The 23,086-nt window shown below is 34.9% G+C and overlaps 1 protein-coding gene and 1 pseudogene across 1 annotated transcript in view; one reads left to right on the top strand and one right to left on the bottom strand.

Moving 5' to 3' along the window:
• The window catches only part of GPC5 (glypican 5), a 746,092-nt gene that overhangs the window by 73,812 nt on the left and 649,194 nt on the right, over positions 1-23,086 (bottom strand). The window lies entirely within an intron of this gene.
• On the top strand, positions 123-7,010 carry LOC102488574 (S-phase kinase-associated protein 1 pseudogene; annotated as a pseudogene).

Below are 23,086 nucleotides of genomic sequence, written 5' to 3'. Positions count from 1 at the left end.
GGCCAAGGAGTTGGGTGATATGTCAAAACAATACTGCAGACTCCAATTATGATAGGTATTTGTGTGTTGACAAAGATGGTGAGCCGAATGGCCAAGTCTTTGATGGATATTGAAGAGCGGCCATGAGTCCCAATGGAAAAGGAGTAGATTATAGTATTACCCCGAAAATGAGGAAGCTGAATTAGTATGTGTTGTAGTGTATGTGTGTGTGTGTGTGTGTGTGTGTGTGTGTGTAGAGGAGGAATGGTTAGAAATTGAAAAATTATAATATTGGCTATGGATATAAGAGACACTGTGGAAGAAGGGTGGAAAATGGCAGAGGGTGAAAGAGAGGGAATCAAGGGGAAAATTGAAAAAAAAAAGTAAAACAGTTAAACAAAATGGAAAATTATTTTTTGAAGATAGAATGGTTAGAAATTGAAAAATTATAATATTGGCTATGGATATAAGAGACACTATGGAAGAAGGGTGGAAAATGGCAGAGGGTGAAAGAGAGGGAATCAAGGGGAAAATTGGGAAAAAAAGTAAAACAGTTAAAATGGAGAATTATTTGTTGAAGATAATGTGTGGTAATATCTTTGATTGAGCCAATATACAGCATATGCTGAAGCGGAAAATTCATTTTGTATGTTATAGTGATAAAAGTGAGTGAATGTAAAATAAAGAAAATGAGAAAGAAAATGACAGTCTAAAAAAAAGTGAATGCTAAGACTTCCCCAACATCTGGCAAACAATCTGCAGAATAAATTTCCTAGGGACTACTAATGGGCAGTCTCCAAGGAAAGAGGCAGTGTTCTGTTTGGCTGGGGAATAAGAAGTATATGTAAGAGATTAAAGTAGAAGGTAGAGAAGCAATGGAGCAATATTTGCAATATGGTTAAAGGAAGGGAAAGGAGAGAGCATTTGGGAGAAAAGTGTGTGAGAGAGGGAAGATGCATTTTTGATGAGTTAAAATAATCATGGCTAGCAATTACAAAAAAAATCTTATGCTGAGTGTTCTTCTCAGACTTTACACATATTAACTAATTTGATTCTCACACTAATCCTATGAATGCAGCCCAACTATTGTACAGAAAGTTAAAAATTCTTAATCAAGTTCACATAGAATTAGTACCTAAGCAGAAACCATGGTACCATAGTCTTCTAAATTGTTTCTTTGGTTACAGGAATGAGTCACAGTGGCATCCATTTTCTAAAAGGTTTACAATGGAGCAATTATAAAAGATATGAATTTACTGTTTTCTGAGCCTCAGAGTAGAATGGCTTGAAATGACTTGATCTCAGTCTCTGGTAGAGATTGGATGAGACTACATAATTAATTACCCTCAAACACTTTAGATAGTCCTCCTTGTATAGGGTACTATAAATGTTCTTTGTCTAATTATGATTTCTCACTCTCATACAAACCAATATCTATCTACTGCAATCTATTTACATGACATCTATCTACCTACTTGTCAATATCTGTATCCACTGAATTCAGCAATGCATTATATTCTTCTGACATCTGTAGATATTTAAGGAACTAAGGTATTACAGTTGTTTGCAGCTCTATTTCTTTGTAAAATCCCATTTCATTGTTCTTTGCTGTTTTTCTTGTACTAAACTATTTCAGTTTCTCCTCAGTTTTAGAACTTCCTCTTCTTGCTCTTTATTGACACTTTTGTAAGCTTTTCACTTGCAGCCAGAACATCACTTGTGTGGACTGTCCCACTTGTCAACTCCATGTTAGAGCTGTTACAAGAGCATCACAAAGGGTGAAGCAGCAATTCTGAAATATTCAGACACTCTTTTCCTTGTAACTAAATTTTACCTACTATTTAGATGATTTTTTTTTTTCATTTTAAAGGCATATATGCTAGCAAAATGCTACCATAAAACAGAACAAGTCAGTCTGTAGTCCCGCTTGATTCACTCTTTTGAAATCATCCTCTGTCAGGAGTGGGGCCCTTATCATAGGGCCATTTGCTTTATAATTACAAGACTGATGCAGTCTTTTAATTCACTACTCTTTATATATAGCTAGCATTTAATAACAATGGAAATTCATTTTATGTATTAAAACAAGCTAATGAAAAAATAGTAAGATACCCATTTTTTTCCCTTTACCATTTTTCAACAGGTGGTTTATGAATTCACACATTTAACAATTTGAATGTAAAATAAACTTAACATAATTCAATAAAATGTCCTATAGGGAATAGACACTATGAAAATTATAATTTCAAACTTTTTCTCTCTAAGCACCTGTTTCATCTGATATCACACAAATACTGGACATATAATTTTCTTTTTTCTTAGAGGTTTTTGTTATAAGGTGTGTGTGCTCACCAAACAGACAGAGAGAGACAGAGAGACAGAAAGCAAGAAATCATCCCCCAGGGGTATGGCCATCCCGCAATCCCTTCTCCTCCATTCTCCTCTCGGGATCTTAGGCATGCACGCACACGGGCCCGGCGTGAGTTTTAAGCCACCGGGTCTGGGAGGCAAACTGTGGTTGATTACGTGGGAGTCCAGCTTCATAGCCATTAAGCTAACTGCTGGTACCATAATTTTCTTTTTTTAAAATAAGTGTTTTCTGTACCAGCTGATTGTGTAGAAGTTATGTCATTGGATTTCCACATGCAGTTTGAGCCCAAACCCAGTGGCTTCAAAATCACACTGGCCCCCTGTGCATGTGTGCCAAAGATTCCTGGAGGAGAATGAAGGAGAAGGGATTACAACAGGGCTATCCCCTCTCGAGGGCCTTTTTCCCATTTCCCTCCCATTGTCTCTCTCTCTCTCTCTCTCCAGTGAGCACACATGCTATAAGGCAGAAAAATCTCTAAAAAAATAAGTACTCTCATTTTGGACAATTGTCATCTTAATCAAAACCTTCTTTTTTTTTTTTTTTTTTGCTATTCCCTGAAAGTATAGTAGAGATACATGATCATCATATAGGTTAACATAACCCAAAATGTGATGCTTAGCTTTATTAATTGACTTAAAAAAGTTTATCAAAATGTCATATAGTTACAAGTCAAGACTAAGATGATACATATACTTGGCACTGATTTTAAAGGCAACAAATCAATTAAATAAAATTAATTAGCAGGCTTTAAAATTCACCATCCAGTAGGAGTAAATAAACTAGTGAGATAAAAGATGTTCCAATAGATAAATCCACTGTCATATTTAAATACATATTTCATATGGGACCAACAGGTGTTCTGATGATAAAGATACTGGACTCCCACATGGCTGACCATGGTTAGAATCTGAGACCTGGCAGCTTAAAAATCACACCAGGCACATGTGCATTCATATCCAAAATCCCATGAAAAGAATGGACAAGAAGGGACTACAGCATGGCCATACCCTGGGGAGGGGGGATAATTTCTCATTTTCCCTCTCACTGTCTCTCTTTGTCTCCAGCAATTGTACATGCCCTATGGCAAAAACCTTACAATTTATTAAAGAAACCTTATAATATTTCATATTACTGGTAATCTCATCTTTATTTAGAATTTAATATGAAAATATTAGCAGTATTTCACTCAACAATTTATTCAGAATTTGGCTTGAAACTTGACTTGAAAGACATCTTAAATATAATTATTAATTACATTAAAATAAGTCTGATGATTTAGTAAATTTTACAAAATGGTGGTAGAGACTAAGAAATAGAGAGTTCATTATATAGTGTCATGGGACTTCATATATCTTCGTATTGCTCATATTGGTGTACCTCTCTAGACGTCCCCCTCAGGAACTATGATAATGCAAATAATGAAGTCCTTGCTGCTGACAGGAACTCCACTACATACTTGCTGGAGATGAGAATGTTTTCTAAGAACACTTCCACTTTGACAGAGGGACAGAAAGTGAGAAATCACTACCCGGGGTTGGGGAGGGGTTGGCTATGGCCATGCCACAATCCCTTCTCCTCTATTCTTCTCTTGGGATTTTGGGTACACATACACATATACTCAGCACAAACTTTTAAGACACCGAGTCGGAGACTCAAACCATTATCGACTACATGGGAGTACAGTGAGGTAACCATTATGCCATCTGCTGGTCCCAGGATGCTTTCTTAGGATCTTAGCCATTTCCTCACGGTTTTCAATAATCCAGGGAAGCCAAGAACCAGGGTTAATATAGACCTCTATCCCAGCATAACACAACATAACTTTCCTGAATAATTTTCATTATTAGCTATCTATGCAATATAGTCAAAGTTGAATGTGGACTGTTTTCCAATACTTATATCCCGTGTGTGTGTGTGTGTGTGTGTGTGTGTTTCCAACTACATGCTGTTGTTTGTATTTTCAGTACACTTTTCCTATCTTATCTGTCAATTTACTAATTTTCCAAAGATCTCAAATGACTCCTCTCCCATATACCTGTAAACATGTATTATATCTGTTGTTTTGACTCCCAGACCAGTCCCTACCTTTACCCACATTTACAGCACATCACTTTTGCCTGTTTTCTAACACCTTTAGCTTTCTCACCCACTGTTGAAAAAACTCAACTTTTTGAAAGTCTTCCAGTCTTGCTGTCTCCTCTGGCTACAACAGTTTGGCTTCTACTCCCACATTCATGCAATTTCTGTCCTCAATGGCTCCACTCCCTATGTCTTAGCCATGGGCTGCACACACACCAGATGTTCACAAAGTTTATAACGAACTGAATGACACTCAGGAAAGGAAGAAAAGGAGCATGTATAGAAAGTTAGGATTGGAAAGCATTTCTGATGGTTGTGATTGCAGTAGTTTTATATAAGAGCATGTTCTCTTGTGAAGTGGTAGATTAACATTTTGCCCTGTGTCTGATTTTATGTTAGAAGCACTGGAGAGTCTGATGGAAAATGTGGCACCCTCAATACATAAGCACAGGCACTAATTTCTAGAGTCAATATGAGAGTTAGAAGCTGTGGCAAGATTTTTTCAGAAATATCTTGTTTTGTAATCCAGAGCAACTAAACAAACTATAACAGCAGTGTCCTAAATAGAGGCCAGGTGCCTTTGCAATTCTCAGAACCATCTTGATTTATTCAGCGTTAAGAAAAAAACATGAATAGCACTCTTCTCAGCCCTATAGAGAAAGCTAGCATAAAAAAAAAATTTTTTTTTGAGAGAGAGATATTGACTATAGGGTGCATGGATTTGACAAAGAGACACAGAGAGACAATTCGACAGAAAGTGAGAAATCATCCCCCAGGAGGGATGGCCATGCTACAATCTCTTTTTTCCCATTCTTTTCTTGGGATTTTGACCATGCACACACATGTGCCCAGTGTGAGTTTCAAGCCTTCAGGTTCAGGACTCAAACTGCAGTTGGCCATGTGAGAGTCCAGCATCATAACCACTATGCCATCTGCTGGTTCCAAGTAAATATGTATTTAATATTAACTCAAAATTAAAATTTAACTGAAGAAGGAAGACAAACAAATGAAATGCTTTAGTGAATATGATGTCTAAAGAAATCGTGTGTAGAGTTAGAACAAAATCCTAAGAGTAAAAGTACAAACAAGACATTCTCTCTGACAACCAAGATCTCAGAACCCAACAGCCAGAAAGTCATACATACTAAACAAATGTACACTGTCACAAACACTGTGATGGGAGGATATAGTAATGACCTCATTGCAAATTAGTTTATAAAAGATAACTACATATCATTTGAACCAAAAGGCACCGGGGGGCTTCAAAAAGATTTGGAAAAATGTGTTGACTCATGTACATGTAATGGCTTTCATGCTAGAATCAATGCAGCTTCACTGAGGAAAATTCCCACCCTGAAGTAAGCAACACTATCTAAGGTAAAGTCAAACAGTAAAAAGTTCTTCACAAAAACTAGACCAAAGGCATTGACTACCAGCATAAAGAGTCAAGAGGAAAATTACTGAAGTCTTACATTCGTCCAGTAAAATCATGACTGGATAATGCCTTAAAAATTCTGGAGACTGGATTGGGGCTCTATACATGAAATAGTCCCCTTAGGGATAACATTGAAAGTAGAAGAGTTTATTGGATCCAAGTAGAAATCAGAACATGCTATGGTCCACTTTCTTTTCTGTTGGAAACTTAGGAATTAAATCTAGATCTTAAAAATGTGCTAAGTGAGGGCCATCAAGTGGTGTGGTTAAGGCACATGGTAAACTAGGATTTGAGACCCAGACATGACAGCTTGAAAATCATGCCAGGCTCATGTGTGTGCATGCCCCAAAATCCCAGGAGTACAGAGGAGACAGGATGGTGGAGTGTCCATCCCTACAGGAGATGATTTCTCACTTTCTTTCCCACTATCTCCCTTTCTCTCTGGTGAGCACACACCTATGGCAAAAACCTTAAAAAAAAAAAAAAAAAAAGGAGTGTTAGTGGCCTCGTCCTCCTTCGTTCTCTTTTCATCTACTGACATTGTCCTGCTCTCATCAGCCTCCTGCAAGCAAGTGCCACGCCTTCGATTAAATTGCACAGTTCTGATTGAGAGATATTTGAAGTTAATGTGGAAATCACCAATCTGTGACTATTAAGATCACATTTTCCAATTCGGGGATGGACGATGAAGGACACGATGTCCAGTTCTCTACCAAATGTTAATGCATCAATATTAAAAAGGTCATTCAGTCGTGTACCCACCACAAGGATGACCCTCCTCCTCCTGAAGATGAAGAGAACAAAGAAAATAGAACAGATGATATTCTTGTTTGGGACCAAGAACTTCTGAAAGTTGACCAGAGAACACTGTTTGAACTTATCCTGGCTGCAAGCTACTTATACATCAAAGGTTTGCTTGATGTTACATGCAAGACTGTTGCCAATATGATCAAGGGAAAAACTCCTGAGGAGATTCGTAAGACTTTCAAAATAAAAAATGACTTTACTAGAGAGGAGGAAGCCCAGATACGCAAAGAGAACTAGTGGTGTGAAGAGGAGAGAAATGCTATGCCTGACGCTGTAATGCTAAGGGTGGTTCCATATACTAGTGGCCCTGCTCTGTCTGTAATTGTTAGCGTTAGATAAACATTAGACACATGCAGCAGCAAATCAAGTGTATTAGAAGAATATTGTCCTCATTGTATGTGTAGTTGGGGTATAGATTCCAAATCTATGGTCAAGTTTCCTCCAGTATGATCAAAGCTTTCTTTTCTTCTTCGCTCTGATTAAAACTGAACTGTAGGTTCTGTATAGAAAGTGGCATTTGGAACTTTTCCTCTTAAAGCTATTTCTGCCTAGTTGACTGTCCATCTCATTTTGGTGAACTTTTAAATTTAATTTTATAATCTTAATTTTTATATTACATTTAATCACATATATCTTTAGAGTGTATTACATTTCTTTTTCCAGCATGACTACCATGCATATCAGTCAAGACAAAGACTTTAATATCTGCATCATCATCATCAAATAGCTTTTCATCATTTTTTCAGATTATTATTTTTTATTCTCTTTATTTTTTAAAATATTCAATCACTATATGTTATTTGGCTTGTAAAGAGAATTTACCCAACATGAAATACTCCTCAGACCAGTCCAGCTGAAAATATTTTACATGTTATCATCAACAGGTTATATACCATTTCTGTGTCCCACTAATGTACTTTGGTGAATTTTAAAAAGTCATTGCAAAGCAACTTGCAAAATGTTTTCTGAAATAGACTTAACAAAATATTATCTTTATTCATGAGTTGGAATTTGGCAAAGAGCTATTTGAATGTTCTGAGTGGGGTTACTAGGGTGTCTTCCAACCTCCTAGAGTCAAGAGTATCAGTACCACTGGCAATAATTAGTCTGTATGTAGCAGGGCTCCCTTAATTGGATCTGAGGAGTTTTGTTGGTTTTTAATCCTGTAAGCTTTGACTATGTTGCCTATAGACTTAGCTACTACACAGTTTGTGGTGGTGGTTGTTTTTGTTTTAAAACTGTAACTTGACAGTTTGTTGGTATTTCAATTTAAAAAAATATATAACTCTCCCCTCAAAAAATATTGAGCAAAATAATTTTTAGAAATCATCTAACATGAAGGAATTATTTAACCTGAATGGAATGGAAAAAATAAAAATTAAGTTGTCAAATTAATAACATTTTATTTAAAATAATAGAGAAAACAAGTGATTTTAGTGGAAATGAGTGAAATAAAAATAGGAAAATAATATATTAAAATACTCATTTTAAAAAATATTTTTTACTGGGGGGACCAGCAGTTAGCATAATGGCTATGTTGCTGGACTCCCACGTAGTCGACCATGGTTCGCATCCCGGACCTGGTGGCTTAAAACTCATGCCGGGTGCGTGTGCGTGCATGCCCAAGATCCCAAGAGGGGAATGGAGGAGAAGTGATTGTGGTGGGGCCATCCACTCTGGGGGGTGATTTCTCGCTTTCTGTCTCTCTGTCTCTCTCTGTCTGTCTGGCGAGTGCACGTGCCCTATAGTGAAAAAACCTCTAAAAAAATTTATTTCATTTTTTTTATACATTCAATCTCATTATTTAGCTTACAAAGTGAATATTTAAACATGTGAACATTTCTCCCTAGTCAAGTTGATAAAACTATGAAATTGTCTTCAGCAGATAATACCACATTTCTTTATCCCATTCATGCTTTCCCTCTCTATTTTTATTCCAAATGTCCTTCCTCAGACTCTACTCTTTCACACACACTATATCTGGTATTCACATCCATTTACTGTGTTTCTATATCCTTTAGTTAATCAGTTTCAGTCATAGAGTGCGAACACTCAGTATATATTAAGTGGGGACATACAATGTCTCTCTTTCATAGCCTGGCTTGCTTCACTCAGCAGTAAATCTTCTATAATCTTCCACTTAAAATCCTCAGTTTTAAGATACTTTAAGTTGTTAAGATACTCAATTTTTAAATATATTATATTTATAAAAAGAATTCTGCACAAAGAACAGAAATAGGAAAAAACTCTTTTTATACTCAAAAAGGTACAGAGATAAGACTTTCAGGAAACTAGAACAATAAGGCATGGAGAGAAAAATGACCATGAGGAAGGCAGACATGAAAAGGCAGTAGGTCCTAATTAGACATGAAAACACAAGAAAATCCAATATCCATTACAAATTAGTAATTTTTAAAAAGAATTTTGCCATAAGTTGTATGAACTTGCCAGAGACAAAGAGAGACAGTGAGAGGGAAAGTGAGAAAGTACCTCCAAAAGAAGAGAGCCGTGCTGAAATCCCTTCTCCTTTTGGGATTTTGAACATGCATGCATACATGCCCAGAGTGATTTTTAAGCTTCCTCAGGTCTGGAACTTGAACTGTAGCAGCATGTGGGAGTCCAGGGCCTTAACTACTATGCCACTTGCTAACCCTTGAATATAAATTTATTGGGCACATGTCACAAAGAATAAGAGAATTTTTAGAATTACTTCACAATATTAATAAACAAACAATTCAAATGACAACCCTGGAAGTAAATAATCTTATTTTAGACCATCACATTATATAATTTAACATGTCTGATCTTCAACAAAATTTATGACACGTGCAACAAACCAAGACAGTATTGTCTATGCAAATTAAAAATTAATAGTCAATAGAATTCTGAGGAGGTCTATAGGTCGAATATACTGAATAATAGCTCTAAATCAGCCATTTTAAATATATTTAGAAATGAAAAAACATAATGCCATAAGAGCTAGAGAAAGTATGTAAATATTGTCTCCTCATAGAAAATATGAAGATAGTAATTAATAATTATACAAATCAGAAAATATAAATGCTATTATTGAAAAGTATAATCATTGTAATAAAAATGTATGAGAGGGTCAACAGGAAATTTTATCTTACAGAAAAGATAATAAAAAATACTTGATAAGTAAGTAAAATCATCTAGTTTGAGGAACAGAATGGAAAAAATAAAAATTGAATTAAGCTGCTAAATGAATAGCCTAACTTTCCCCCCCCCCCCCCCTTGGGGGGGTTTTTTTTTTCGGGTTGTTTGGAGAGGTTTTTGCTATAGGGTGCATGCGCTCTTCAGACAGACAGAGAGAGACAGAGAGATAGAAAGTGAGAAATCACCCCCTGGGAGGATGGCCATGCCACAATTCCTTCTCCTCCATTCTCCTCTCAGGATCTTGGGCATGCATGCACACGCGCCCGGCGTGAGTTTTAAGCCACTGGGTCTGGGACGCGAACCGTGGTCAACTACGTGGGAGTCCAGCGACATAGCCATTATGCTAACTGCTTGTCCAGAATAGCCTAACTTTTACATAAAAAAATAGAGAGAAATAAATGATTTTAGCAGAAATGTGTAAAATAAAAATTAGGAAAATAATAGAATAAAATCAAGTAAACTGAAACTGGTTATTTCAGAAAATGAAAGAAAAATATGCAAATTTTAGCTATACTGACCAAGAATAAATGAGAAAAGGCTCAAATCACTAAAATAAGACATGAAACATGGGCAACTAATACTGAATTTATAGAAACAAAATGGATTGTGAGAGAATACTATGAACAATCTTGTGTCAGCAAATTCCTAGACAGACAAAAACTACCAAAACTGACTCAATAAAAATAGAAAATATGAATCTATAACCACTGAAGAGATTAAATTTGTAACCAAAATACTTCCCACAAAATAAAGGGCAAGCTGGTCTAGAAACTGGATAGCTTAATTGGTAAATTTTACCAAAAGCTCAAAGAAAAGTTTTCATTACTTTTACATAATCTTTCATAAAATTAGACAGAACACTTCACAGCTTATCCCATAATAATAGTATTAAGCAGACACTAAAAACAAAGATCCATGAAAAAGAAAACTATATTTCAATATATCTTTTAATATGAAATATTCACAAAAATACTAACAAATCTAATATGGCAATATATAAAAAGAATTAAATTGCATTACCATGTGATTTAGCTTAGGACTGAAAGGTTGTTTCAATATACAAAACCAATCATTCTAATACATAGTCTTAATAAAACAAAGGAAAAAAAAACATGTAGTTATGTGTATATATAGAGAAAAAGAATTTCACAAATAAAACATCTTTTTATAAAATAAACACTCAAGAAAATAGTACTAGAAGAGAAGTCCCCAATCTGATGGAAAACATCTATGAAATACCAACAGCTAACAAAATCTTCAATTAGAAAAGACTGAAAACTTTCCACCTAATGTCAGGAATTAGGTAATGATAACCAGTTATTCTCTTTCTAGTCAACATTATATTGGAGAGTCTAGTCAGGGCAATTAGGAAAGGAAACAAAATTCTTCCGTACTAAAAAATAAAGGAAGAAGTAAAACTACTATATGGAAGTTGGCATGCTGTCCAAAAAAAAAAAAAAATGGTGTACATAGATAAAAGATATCCATGTATAGAGAAAAATACTAATAAATGAGCACACAGAGAACTAATGAATGGATTTGGAAAAGTTTTGGAATATAAGATCAACATACAAAAATCAAATGTATTTCTATAAACTAGCAATGCACAATCTGAAAATGAAATGAACAATTTTGTTTAAAATTACATAAAAAATAACATACTTAAGAATAATCAAATAAGTAAAAATCCTATGTAAAGAAAACTACAAAGCTTCACCAGAGCCAGACAATGTTGCAGTGGTGCTACAACAATACTCATATTGGAGAATTCCAAGTTCAAATCTTGGGGTTTCCCTCTGCACACTGAGCCTGGGTTTAGGTACCCATACTCCTGGCTGGATGTGGCTCAGGGTGAATCATGGCATGGGGATCCAGTCAGTGGACCTATTTTTCTATCTTTCTCTGTTTCTCACCCATGAAGAAAAAAAAAAAAAACTAAACTAAAACTAAACATTAAAGATATTTTCTTAAACACAGAAACTAATTGTAAAAGTATGCCAAGTTCATTGAAACTTAAGTCCTAATGTTAAGACGGCAATACATCCCAATTTTCTTCAGATTCACTGCACTCTGTCAAAATCTCAACTGACTATATTGCAATCACTGGCAACCTGATCCAAAAATTCATATGGAAATGCAAGAGTGGTAAGAGATAATCACCACCAGCACCCATGGAGAAAATGTCCATGTCCCCAAACTAGGGAATATTTTAATTTATAGTGCTAAAAGGATTTTGTAGTGTAATTAAGTGAAGGAATCTAAGATTGGAAAATATCATGTATAGTCTGGGTTGGTCTAAGGTAATCCTTATAAGAGAATTAGAGTGATACATGTCATGCAATGAAGAAAGATACTAGAATGATATAAGAAAGAACCACAGACTAAGATAAAGAGTTATACTTAAGAAGCTGAAAAATACAAGGAAATAAACCTTCCAGAAGGAGCGCAGCCCTGCTAACATCTTAATTTTAGAAACTTACTTCCTGAATTGTAAGATAATACATTGGTTTGCGGAATTATTTTGTGGTGAGCTGTTATATCAGTAATAGAAAATTAATACAATAAAGTACTCAAAATTGCCTAAACAATTTTTTAAAGAATTATTTATTTTATTTATTCATTCATTTTATTTTAATTTGACCAGAGAGACAGACAGACAGACACACACACACACACACACACACACACACATGTACACACACACACACATGGGGGGTGGGGGAGAGTGAGAAAGCAAGCCACCAGATCTGGGACTTGAACCATGGTTAGCCATGTGGGAGTGTCCAGCACCTTAACCACCATGCCATCTGCTGGTACCCTGCCTAAACAATTTTGAAATGAAAAAGTTGGAAGACAAATTTGATTTCAAAATATTATGCAAAGCAAGAGTAGTTAAATTTGTGTGGCACTGGCATAGAGAGAAATATAGATAAATGGTATAAGATTGAGTACATAGAAATAAGCCTTAAATTTATGATCAATTGACTTTTGGCAAGGTACTAAGATAATTATATGACATAAGAACAGGAATGTCAACACAGGGTGCTGAGACAACTGTTTATTACACATAAAATAATAAAGTTGGATTGTGATCTTACTTCACATATAAAACTTAACTTGAAGTGGATCCAAACCTAAATAAAATATCTAGAAACTCAGAGGAAAACATAAGTAAAACATAGATGTCTTTGGATTAGACAATGACTTCTTGAAACTGAGCTATAATCAACAAAAGAAAATAAGAGATATATTATATTTGATAAAAATTAAATTAAATCTTATGTGCTTCAAAAGAAACCATTAAAGAAGTGAAAAGACAACCTATAGAATGGGAGAATACTTCTTTAAGTGATAAATTTCATACGAGATTCATATTCAGAATATATAAATACTTCTTACAATAATAAAATAAATCCGTGATTTTTAAAATGAGAAGATGATATGAATAGACTTTTAAAGAACCAGGTGAACTACATTGGCAATTAAGCTGGCAGTATAACAACAGACATAATAGAAATACAAAACGTCATGAGAGAATACTATGAACAGCTATATGCCAACAAACAAGAATATCTGAATGAGATGGGCATATTACTGGGCACATATAAACTACCAAGATTGAGCCAGGAAGATAAGGAAAGTCTAAATAGGCCATAACAAGCCAGGAAATTTAATCAGTAGTAAATAACCTCACATAAAATACTTTTAGAAAGGTATATATGAGACTGGGATGTGGCATGCTGGCTAAGGTGCTGGATTCCCATATGGCCAACCAAGGTTCAAGTCCTGGACCAGGTAGCTTGTTTTTTCACTTTTTCTCTCTCTCTGGTCGAACTAAAAATAATAATGTATAAATTAAATTAAATCAACAATTCTTTTAGAAAGATGTGCAATGAGCAAGAAGTGCATGAAAAGTTGTTTTAAATAATTAGTTATTAGGGAAATACAAATTAAAGCCACAATGATATACCATTTCACACTATGGTCAAAAAGATAAAACTAACAAGTGTAAGTGAAACTGTTAAAGAAAATTCCACATCAATTACTAATGGGAATGTAAAATGATCCACCTTTAGAAACAGTTTTGCAGATTCTTAAAATAGTTAAGCAGAGCTACCAAATGATCCAACATTTCTATTCTTAGGTATACATTCAAGAGAATTGAAAGAATGTTTGCTAAAAACTCATACATAAATATTTATAGCAATATTATCATAACAACCAAAAAAAGGAAATAAACCAAAGTAGGTTTATTTAGTAGGTTTATTCAGAAGATGAATAGATTCGCAACAAGAGGTATATCCATATACAGAATATTATGTAGTGCTAAAAAGGACTGAACCACTGAACATTATGTTATGCGACTAAAAGTGGACATAAGTGGTATCATATTATATAAGTCTACATACATGAAATTCCCGGAAAAGTCAAATCTATTTACACATAAAGATTAGTCATTAGTAATGCCTGGAAAGAGGAGCAAATAAGGACATAAGGACTGACTGTTAAAAGATAAAGATTTTTTTTTTTTTTAGTGATAAAACTGTTCTGGAATTTATGTAATGATAGCACATCTTTGTGAATACACTAATTGCTGAATTACACACCATTAAAAATGGGTATTATGGTATGTGAATTATATCTTAATCAAAAAGCATAATAAAAAATTGTGGGATTTTTTTCTGGTGATGTACAATAACACTGCTTTAATATCATAAAATCAATTAGTGCAATTTGCTACACTAATAGTATTAAAGAGAAATCTGTGCTCAATGGATACACAAAATGTTATTTTCAAAATGTGCAAAGAATGGGAACCAGCAGGTAGCGTAATGGCTATGTTGCTGGATTCCCATGTAGTCGACAGCGGTTCGCGTTCCAGACCCAGTGGCTTAGAAATCACGCCAGGCGCGCGTGTGTGTGTGCCCAATATCCTGAGAGGAGAATGGAGGAGAAGGGATTGCGGCGTGACCATCCCCTCTGGGGGATGATTTCTTGCTTTCTGTCTCTAAGTCTCTCTCTCTGTCTGGCGAGCGCATGCACCCTATAGCGAAAACCTCTCAAAAAATAAAATAAAATAAATAATTTAAAAATGTGTAAAGAATGAAATTTTATTGATCTAATTAAATGTAGTCATGTATCCTATAAATTATTATAATTAATAAGGAAATATGGAAAGCTCTCTTCCTTAGATCAGAAACATGACAATATTCCCCAGCCAATTCAGTTTTTTAATAAAAAGGTGGTGTCAAGAAAGAAATGCAGTGGTCATTATCTGCAAATGGCATTGTTGTATATGTAGAAAATTTAAAATAAAATATTAAAACTAATAAGTAAACATAGCTATCAGGATCATTGGTTAGAACATTAATATATAAAATCTATCTTATTTTCTTACACGAGCAATAACCAGTTAAATAACACAATTTTGTAAGCATAGTTAACAATCTTAATTTCATAACATTAACTGGAAAGATTTTTGTTTTTTAGGGTATTCTAGAAAAATTGAAGAATGCTTCAAATCAGTTAAATAACATTAAATTTTTCAAGTCAGTAGCATCAATAACAGCAATGATAAAGGCTCAACTTGCATAAGATTATGGATAGTCACTCTAATCAGGCTTAACCAGTTATCGATTATCTTAAATAGATATAAATTATGGGCTCATAAGAATACCCTTTTTCTTTCTCTAAAAATAATTTTATTCAAAAGATGCTTCTTTTAAAAGTCATAGCCAGGGATGAGCAGATGGCATAGCAGTTAGGTCACTGGATTCCCACATGGCTGGCCATGGTTCCAGTCCTGGACCTGATGGCTTGAAAAATCACACTGGGTATGTGTGTGTGTGTGTGAGCGAAAGATCACACAGGGGGTGATTTCTCACTATCCCTCTGTCCCTGTTTTTCTCTCCTGCAAGCACATGTTTCCTAAGGCAAAAACCTCTCAAAAAAATTCATAACTACTACATGCATATAAAAAGTAGAAATAAAATGAAAATAACCTACCAGACTTGTCTTAGCACTGACCTTGAATAACATTCTTGTATGTCCTTCCATATACACCTACAGTGTATTTATATACAGTATTTATAGATGTATTGGGTTGTTAGAAAAGTCATGATGTATTTTTTCTATTTTTTTTCCCAAAGGTAATTTATTTATATAAAGAACAAAGCTCAATGATATAGTGCTCATTTTGTTTGATAAACTTTGCCATCTTTCAGTGAGCTTCATAATTCCTTGTTCATAGAAGGACCTGTCTATATCAGTGAAAAACTGAACAAGTTGATGATTTACAGTTTCATCTGAATTTAATGTTATACCATGCAAGGAGTTTTGAAGAGAGCAAAACAAATGGAAGTCTAATAGCACAAACTCAGGTGAGTATGCTGAGTGTAGCAACACATCCCATTCGAGCTCCAATACTTTATGATGGGTGATCAAACTTGTGTGTGGTTTTGCACAACTCCCTTATGAGCAATGAACTCTGGAAGTTTCCAAATGATAAATTCGTTCAAACTGTTTAATTGACAACAGTACACATTTGAGTTGATTGTTTGGTTCCTTGGTAGGAGCTTGAAAAACACAACATGTTTCAAATACCACTACACTGAGAACATAACCTTCCTCATAAATGTCTGCTTTCAATGTCGTTTGAGGTGAATCCTCTGATTGGAGCCAAGACCATTTACACACCACATTATTGTAAACAATCCAATTTTCATGACCTGTTATCAGTATCTTCAAACAAGGATCATTTTTTCACATTTTATCATATCACAGACGTTTATATGCATCATCTAATGAACATCTTTGACTTCCTGAGGAACCTAAATATCAGGCATGCTTACTTATCAGCTTCTTCAGGTGGCTGTGCGTGCTTGAATGATAGATATTCAGTGTTTCTGCACTCTCATGTCATGTAATGTGGGTTTGACTCAATCAATGTTTTTATTTTGTTTTCATCAACTTGGTGTGCTTCCTTGACCAAGGAATGTCATTGAGATAAAAATCACCAGCATGGAATGCCATGAACCTTCACTGACACTGACATTTTTGTTGATCATTGTCACCGTAAATGTTACACGATATTTCAAAAGCTTGACACACACTCTTCCCTTCACAAAAGTGAAACAGAAAAATATCGTGAAAATGCATATTTTGGTCAGCCATCTTTAACTTGTAAAATCTCCAAAGCTCAACCAAATTGCTCATTATTTTTAGAATGAAGCTAGAACCGTTAGTTGTCAAATGACATAGCAATAACATAGATGCGAATGACTCTAGCACTTCCAAATATGAACTAGTGCTATCTGTTGCAAAAAATGTGTCATGACTTTTCTGAGAACCCAATACATTCGCATGTGAGAGAATATACACATACATACACATGCGTGAGAGAAATGCAGAGACAGAGACAAGAGAGAGAGGCAGAGACAGAGGAGAGAAAAAACAAATACACAGGTAAATAGAATTTAATCTAAATACTCTGTCATACACATGCTATTTTTCAAAATGCTTTTATTTCTGAATTTTGATGACATAGGGAACTTAATACAGTAATTAGAAACCCTAGAGCTATTTGCATACCTGCATATCTCTGAACTGATATTTTCCTACACAGAGGTAGACATTAATCACCATCAACCACACATGTTGTTTGGTGTTGTTTTCTCCAGCTGTCATGTTAGATTGAGATAATGACTGATGTTTGTTTGTATAGTATTGGGGAATTTAATACGTGTCACTCTGTAATTCTACTGTTCCTATAACATATGGTTTGGAAATAGACATTTTGTTCTTCTTCAACTAGCCTGGTGCTCACATACCAGAATTAAAGAATTACAATTAGCTGGTCCCCAGCTTGCATCCTTAAGAGATCCTTGTAAATTCTCCTTTTCTTATTAGCACTGCCTTCTGTTCTCATTAAGTTTCAACAGGGTACTCTCGAGAATTTAAAACACATTCTTTCCTCATTTAAATAGACAATTTCTCACTCTAACAAAATGTGTGGACCTTCAAGAGAAACAGTGAAAATAAAACAAATAGTTTCAAATATATTAAATAGCAGACTAATTCATCATTTTGGAATTCTTCATGTTTACAATAACAAGAAAAATTCTGTTCTCATGATTTTCCCCAGTAGTTGCTACAAACAGTCTTCTTTCTCTTTTCTCTATTTGAATGGCATATTTCATTTCACACATCCTTTTCTTGCCACTGTAACCTTAATATTGCTAAAGGAGAAAGATTACCTAGCTCAGTGTTTGTAAATGTCTTCTAGCCAAAAGATATTTGGAAGCCTGTGAATGTTCACCTTTTTAATATTTGCTTAAAGCCATCTAGAATTAATGTTCTATTCTATCCTCTCCTTTCACCTAAAAAAAAAAAAATTGTTCACAGAAGTTGACACAAAATATATTAAATAAGGCTGGCATTCAACCCTCTCTCATTCAAGCATAAATTACACATGCATTTTAAAAAAGAAGGAAATATCTTGATAGTACTCAATACACTTGCTGTCAAGTTACCCTTTGATATATCAGCAATTTTTCAGTAAAACACATCTTGTTTATTGTAGATTAGGAGCAAGCTCTTACATGTCTACAAGGAATCATTTGCCTGCTAAGAAGCACTTCCCTGAAATAACTTATATAATATGTGCTTAAACCAAGTTTGCTCTTTTTCATTTTATTTTCTCAGCTTGATTAAATAGGCAACATTTGTGAAAATGAGTAATTCAGCATGAAACAAAAAATTGCTTACAGTGTTAGCCTACCTGTTCACAGGCGATTCACTAATTTTTCTCACTGGTCTCGGGACTGTGGATTAGGGAAGTGGGGCATGTAAGTCTCTCTCATTCTGGGAAACATTAACCTACTCTGGACAAACGGTTCATATGTAGCACAAGAAAACCAATGAATACCCTGGACGAGCAGCATCCTTTAGGGAGCACTGGCCTTCTCTATGCTCCATTAATTTTTACTACCTTTTATTTCTCTGCCTGAGTTTATTCTGTCCAAACCTAAAAGAACAAAATCTGAGTAAATCATCAACTTGTTTTCCTAATTTTCCCATGTTCACTACCCTCTCCTTCAACCATAATGTCTCTATCCCATCATCTAGCATTCGTTTTGCAAATATTTACTGAACTTCTCTGTACAAATCACTTTGTAGGATCCAAATAAGACAGAGTAGTCAATGTATGGTGGTCTTTGCTATTTAACACCACGGAGAAACTGTTCCTATGTTCAAAACCTTAAGTAGTCTATCACTGTTAGATGTACTACTATGCAAAGTGCACCTAGCCACCATTTTTCTTTCTGCCTTTCTTTTTCAATTTATATTTGTTCTACAAAAATTCTTTATAAGAAAAACAATAAATCTTCCAGTAAAATATATTTTGTGTTTAATCTTATAGATACTGAATGTTTAGATCCCTTAGCCTTTACCTAAAATCTTGACTTTTCACCTCCTACATATTTGGTTACTGTTATTTTATTTTTATTTTATTTTATTTATTTATTTGAGGATGCAAAAAAACATTATCATCACCAAATAATAATCCATTTCTGTGTCTCATAAATGTCTTGCTTCTCTATTTTGCTCCTTGACTTCTTTCCTTACTTGGTTACTGTTATCTTTATTGATTACATAGCTATAGCCTTTCAAATTATCATCATAGTGTTATTTGTTTATACTGTAATGATAATTTGAAATATTCAAAACACCAAGGAACTTAAAAGTAACAAACCTAGTCCTCTTTTTTTTTTGGGGGGGGGGCAGGGGGAGAGGTTTTTGCTATAGGGCGCATGCGCTCACCAGAAAGAGAGATAGAAAGCAAGAAGTTAACTCCCTCCCCTGCCCTGGGGGAGATGGCCACACCACAATCCCTTAATCTCCATTCTCCTCTAGGGATCTTGGGCACACGTGCATGCACATGCGCCCAGCATGAGTTTAAGCCACCGGATCCAGGACTTGACCTGTGGTAGACTACATGGGAGTTCAGCGACATAACCATCACACCAACTACTGGTCCCTTCATTGATTTTCAAGAGGACTAGTGGAGCAGCAGTTAGCGTAATGGCTATGTGGCTGAACTCCCATATAGTCGACCACGGTTCAAGTCCCGGACCTGGTGGCTTAAACTCATGCCAGGCATGTGTATGTGCATGGCCAAGATCCCTAGAGGAGAATGGAGAATAAGGGATTGCACATGGCCATCCCACCCCTCCCCCGAGGTAGGGGGTGATTTCTTGCTTTCTGTCTGTTTTTCTCTGTTTTTCTAGTGAGTGCACACATCCTATAGGAAAAAACTCTCAAAAAAATAAAAAAAAAGAAAGAAAGAAAGAAAGAAAAAGAAAAATCAGTGAACAAAGGACCAGCAAATGGCATAATGATTACATCGCTGGACTCCCACATAGTTGATCATGGTTCGAATTTCAGACTGGGCAGCTTAAAATTCATGCCAGACACATGTGTGTGCATACCCAAGATCTCAAGAGAATAAAGGAGATGAGACTGCAGCATGGCCATTCCCTCTGTGGGGTGATTTTTCGATTTCTATGCATCTCACTGTGTCTCTTCAGCAAGTTCATGCGCCCTATAGCAAAAATCTCTAAAAAAAAAAAAAAAAAAAAAAAAGTCAATGAACAAAATTTTGAATTTCAACAAATATTTCAAAATATCTGTATATCAGAAACCAAACTGGTTAACTGGAAACACAAAAAATAGATGTAAAAAATCTGGTCAATTAATCCAAAATATGATTCTAAAAACACAAACTTATTTTTTTTCTAATCAATGAAATCTCAAGAAGTAACCCACTATTAAAGGGCATTGTTAGAAAAGTAAAAGTTGTTTAGAATCTTTGATAGGGCCAAAACATCTGGTTGATTTAAAACTCTAAGATACAAACTAGTTAGAAGTGGGGTTCTACCTAAACAGCCATGAACATTAAGGTATTCTCTATTGGTTTGTAGTACTCATTTATACACTAATATTCACCTTTAGGAATTTAGAGACTCATTAACTTTGCTAACACAAAATTTAGTTTTTTTTTTTTAAACTAATTATTTCTTTACTATTTTTATATCCAAATACACTCATCTCATTATTCATAAAGGACAAATCGTCACTAATCCCTAACCCCTGCAGTTAGGGAAATAATTTCATTTAAGCATCCCTCCAAAGCAATTATTTATAGTCTCCACAGAAATTGGGGTACACTTTTTGTAGTCCTATTTATTTTTATGAAGATTAGAGATTATCTGTAAAATAATTTAAATACCTGATAGACTCTTAAATATTTGACTATACATTTTTTAAATTAATTTATTTTTCATTTCATTTCTTTTATACATTCAATTACATTATTATTTGTCTTAAAAAATGGATATTTCAACAGGTGAACATTTCTCCCTAGTACAGTTGATACAACTACAAAATATCTTCAACAGATAATACCACATTTCTTTGTGACATTAATACTTTGCCTCCCTATTTTTCTTCTAAATGTCCTTCCTCAGACCCTCCTCTTGCACATATATTATATCTGGTATTTACATCTATATACTGTGTTTCTATATCCTTTAGTAAATTAGTTTCAGTCGTAGAGTGCGGACACTCAGTATATATTAAGTGGGGACATACAATGCCTCTCCTTCATAGCCTGACTTGTTTCACTCAGCAGTAAGTCTTCCATATTCATTCATTTTCTGTCAAAAGCCAGGGTTTTGTTGTTTTTCATTTTTGAAAAGGGAGAAAAAGCAAAGCAATGATTTCAATCACATAGCAAAAATAATTTGATCTAATCTAACCTTTCAGGTGTTCTTGAATGGCTATTCTGATTTTTAACAACACTAATAAGAGAGGTAGGCTCTTTCTGCATTTCAAAATTTTGTGAACATAGTCCAGCCTCCGTGGTACAGGCTGGAGCCACATGGCTGATCAGGGTTTAGAACTGGTTGACTTAAAACACAGTAGGCTTGTGCCCACCTATGACCCTGGCTGGCTGGAAGACTGGGAGGTGAGACCTCTGTCATGGATGCCTGTTTCTTCCCCATCGCACTTGTTCATGAAATTAACAAACAAACAAAAACAACAAACTAATTGAGGCTAGCTGATGACACAGTGGTTAAGGAGCTGGACTCTCACATGGCTGATTGTAGTTCGAGTCCTGGACCTGGCAGCTTGAAAACATGCCAGGTATGTGTGAGTGTGTGCCAAAAAATCCCAGGAAAATGGAGGAGAATGGATTGCGTTGCTGCTGTTTCTCCTAGAGAGTGATTTCTCACTTTCCCTTTCACTGTCTTTCATAAGTGTATGTGAGCCATGGCAAAAATCTTTAAGAAAGAAGGAAGGAAGGAAGGAAGGAAGGAAGGAAGGAAGGAAGGAAGGAAGGAAAGAAAGAAAGAAAGAAAGAAAGAAAGAAAGAAAGAAAGAAAGAAAGGAATTGTGAGCCAACATTATTATTATTAAAACATTTGTTTTCATTCAGAATTATGTTGATTGTTATTTTCATAGAAATTACTTTGATTTTTATCTTCATGATCTGTAAGTAGAAAAAAATCATTTTAAATCCAGGTAAATACTCCTATGTATCTGGAGCAAGTCTTCTCTAGGTATGCTCTACCTGATGTGTTCTATCTCTGGAATGATATATTTGTTACTTTGCCATCATTTCTGCAACTCAGTTGTCTCAGGGGCCTCCTTTAAAAATCTCTAAGCTTCTCATAAATTTAGTTTCTCTAGATCAGTATCTCACCACTGTCCTAATAGTCCTAATGTCCAACCTAGACCCCAGAGCAATTACATCAGAAACTAGAGATGGAACCCAGACATTAGTAATTTTCATTAACTCCCATGTGGTTCCAATGTGCAGTCATAGTTGAAAAACACCATTTCAAGTGAGAAATGACCTCAGGTTTTCCTATAACATTCCTATTAATAGCATAACATAAGTGGCAAAATGGCATCAGAGAACATTTATGGCTATAAAATAAAGCTATTTGTTTTGTTTCAGTGCTGCTGAGGTATTTTTGTAAAACCTCTGTGTCTATGTAGGTGTAGTTTAAAATTCAAGCCATCAGTAATAATAAAGAACTCTTGTTATATATAGTCCAGAGCCAGCACATATATACTTTCTGTTTTAAAAATGGCAGCTCTCAGTCAAATTTGTCCATTTAATCATGTATTAAAAACAAACAAACAAACAAAAATCTCACACTTTGAACAAC

Source organism: Tupaia chinensis, unplaced genomic scaffold (assembly GCF_000334495.1).
Source record: "Tupaia chinensis unplaced genomic scaffold, TupChi_1.0 Scaffold000033_1, whole genome shotgun sequence".
NCBI lineage: Eukaryota > Metazoa > Chordata > Mammalia > Scandentia > Tupaiidae > Tupaia > Tupaia belangeri.
Note: the sequence above shows the minus strand (reverse complement) of the source record. Positions and strands in the feature narration are given on the sequence as shown.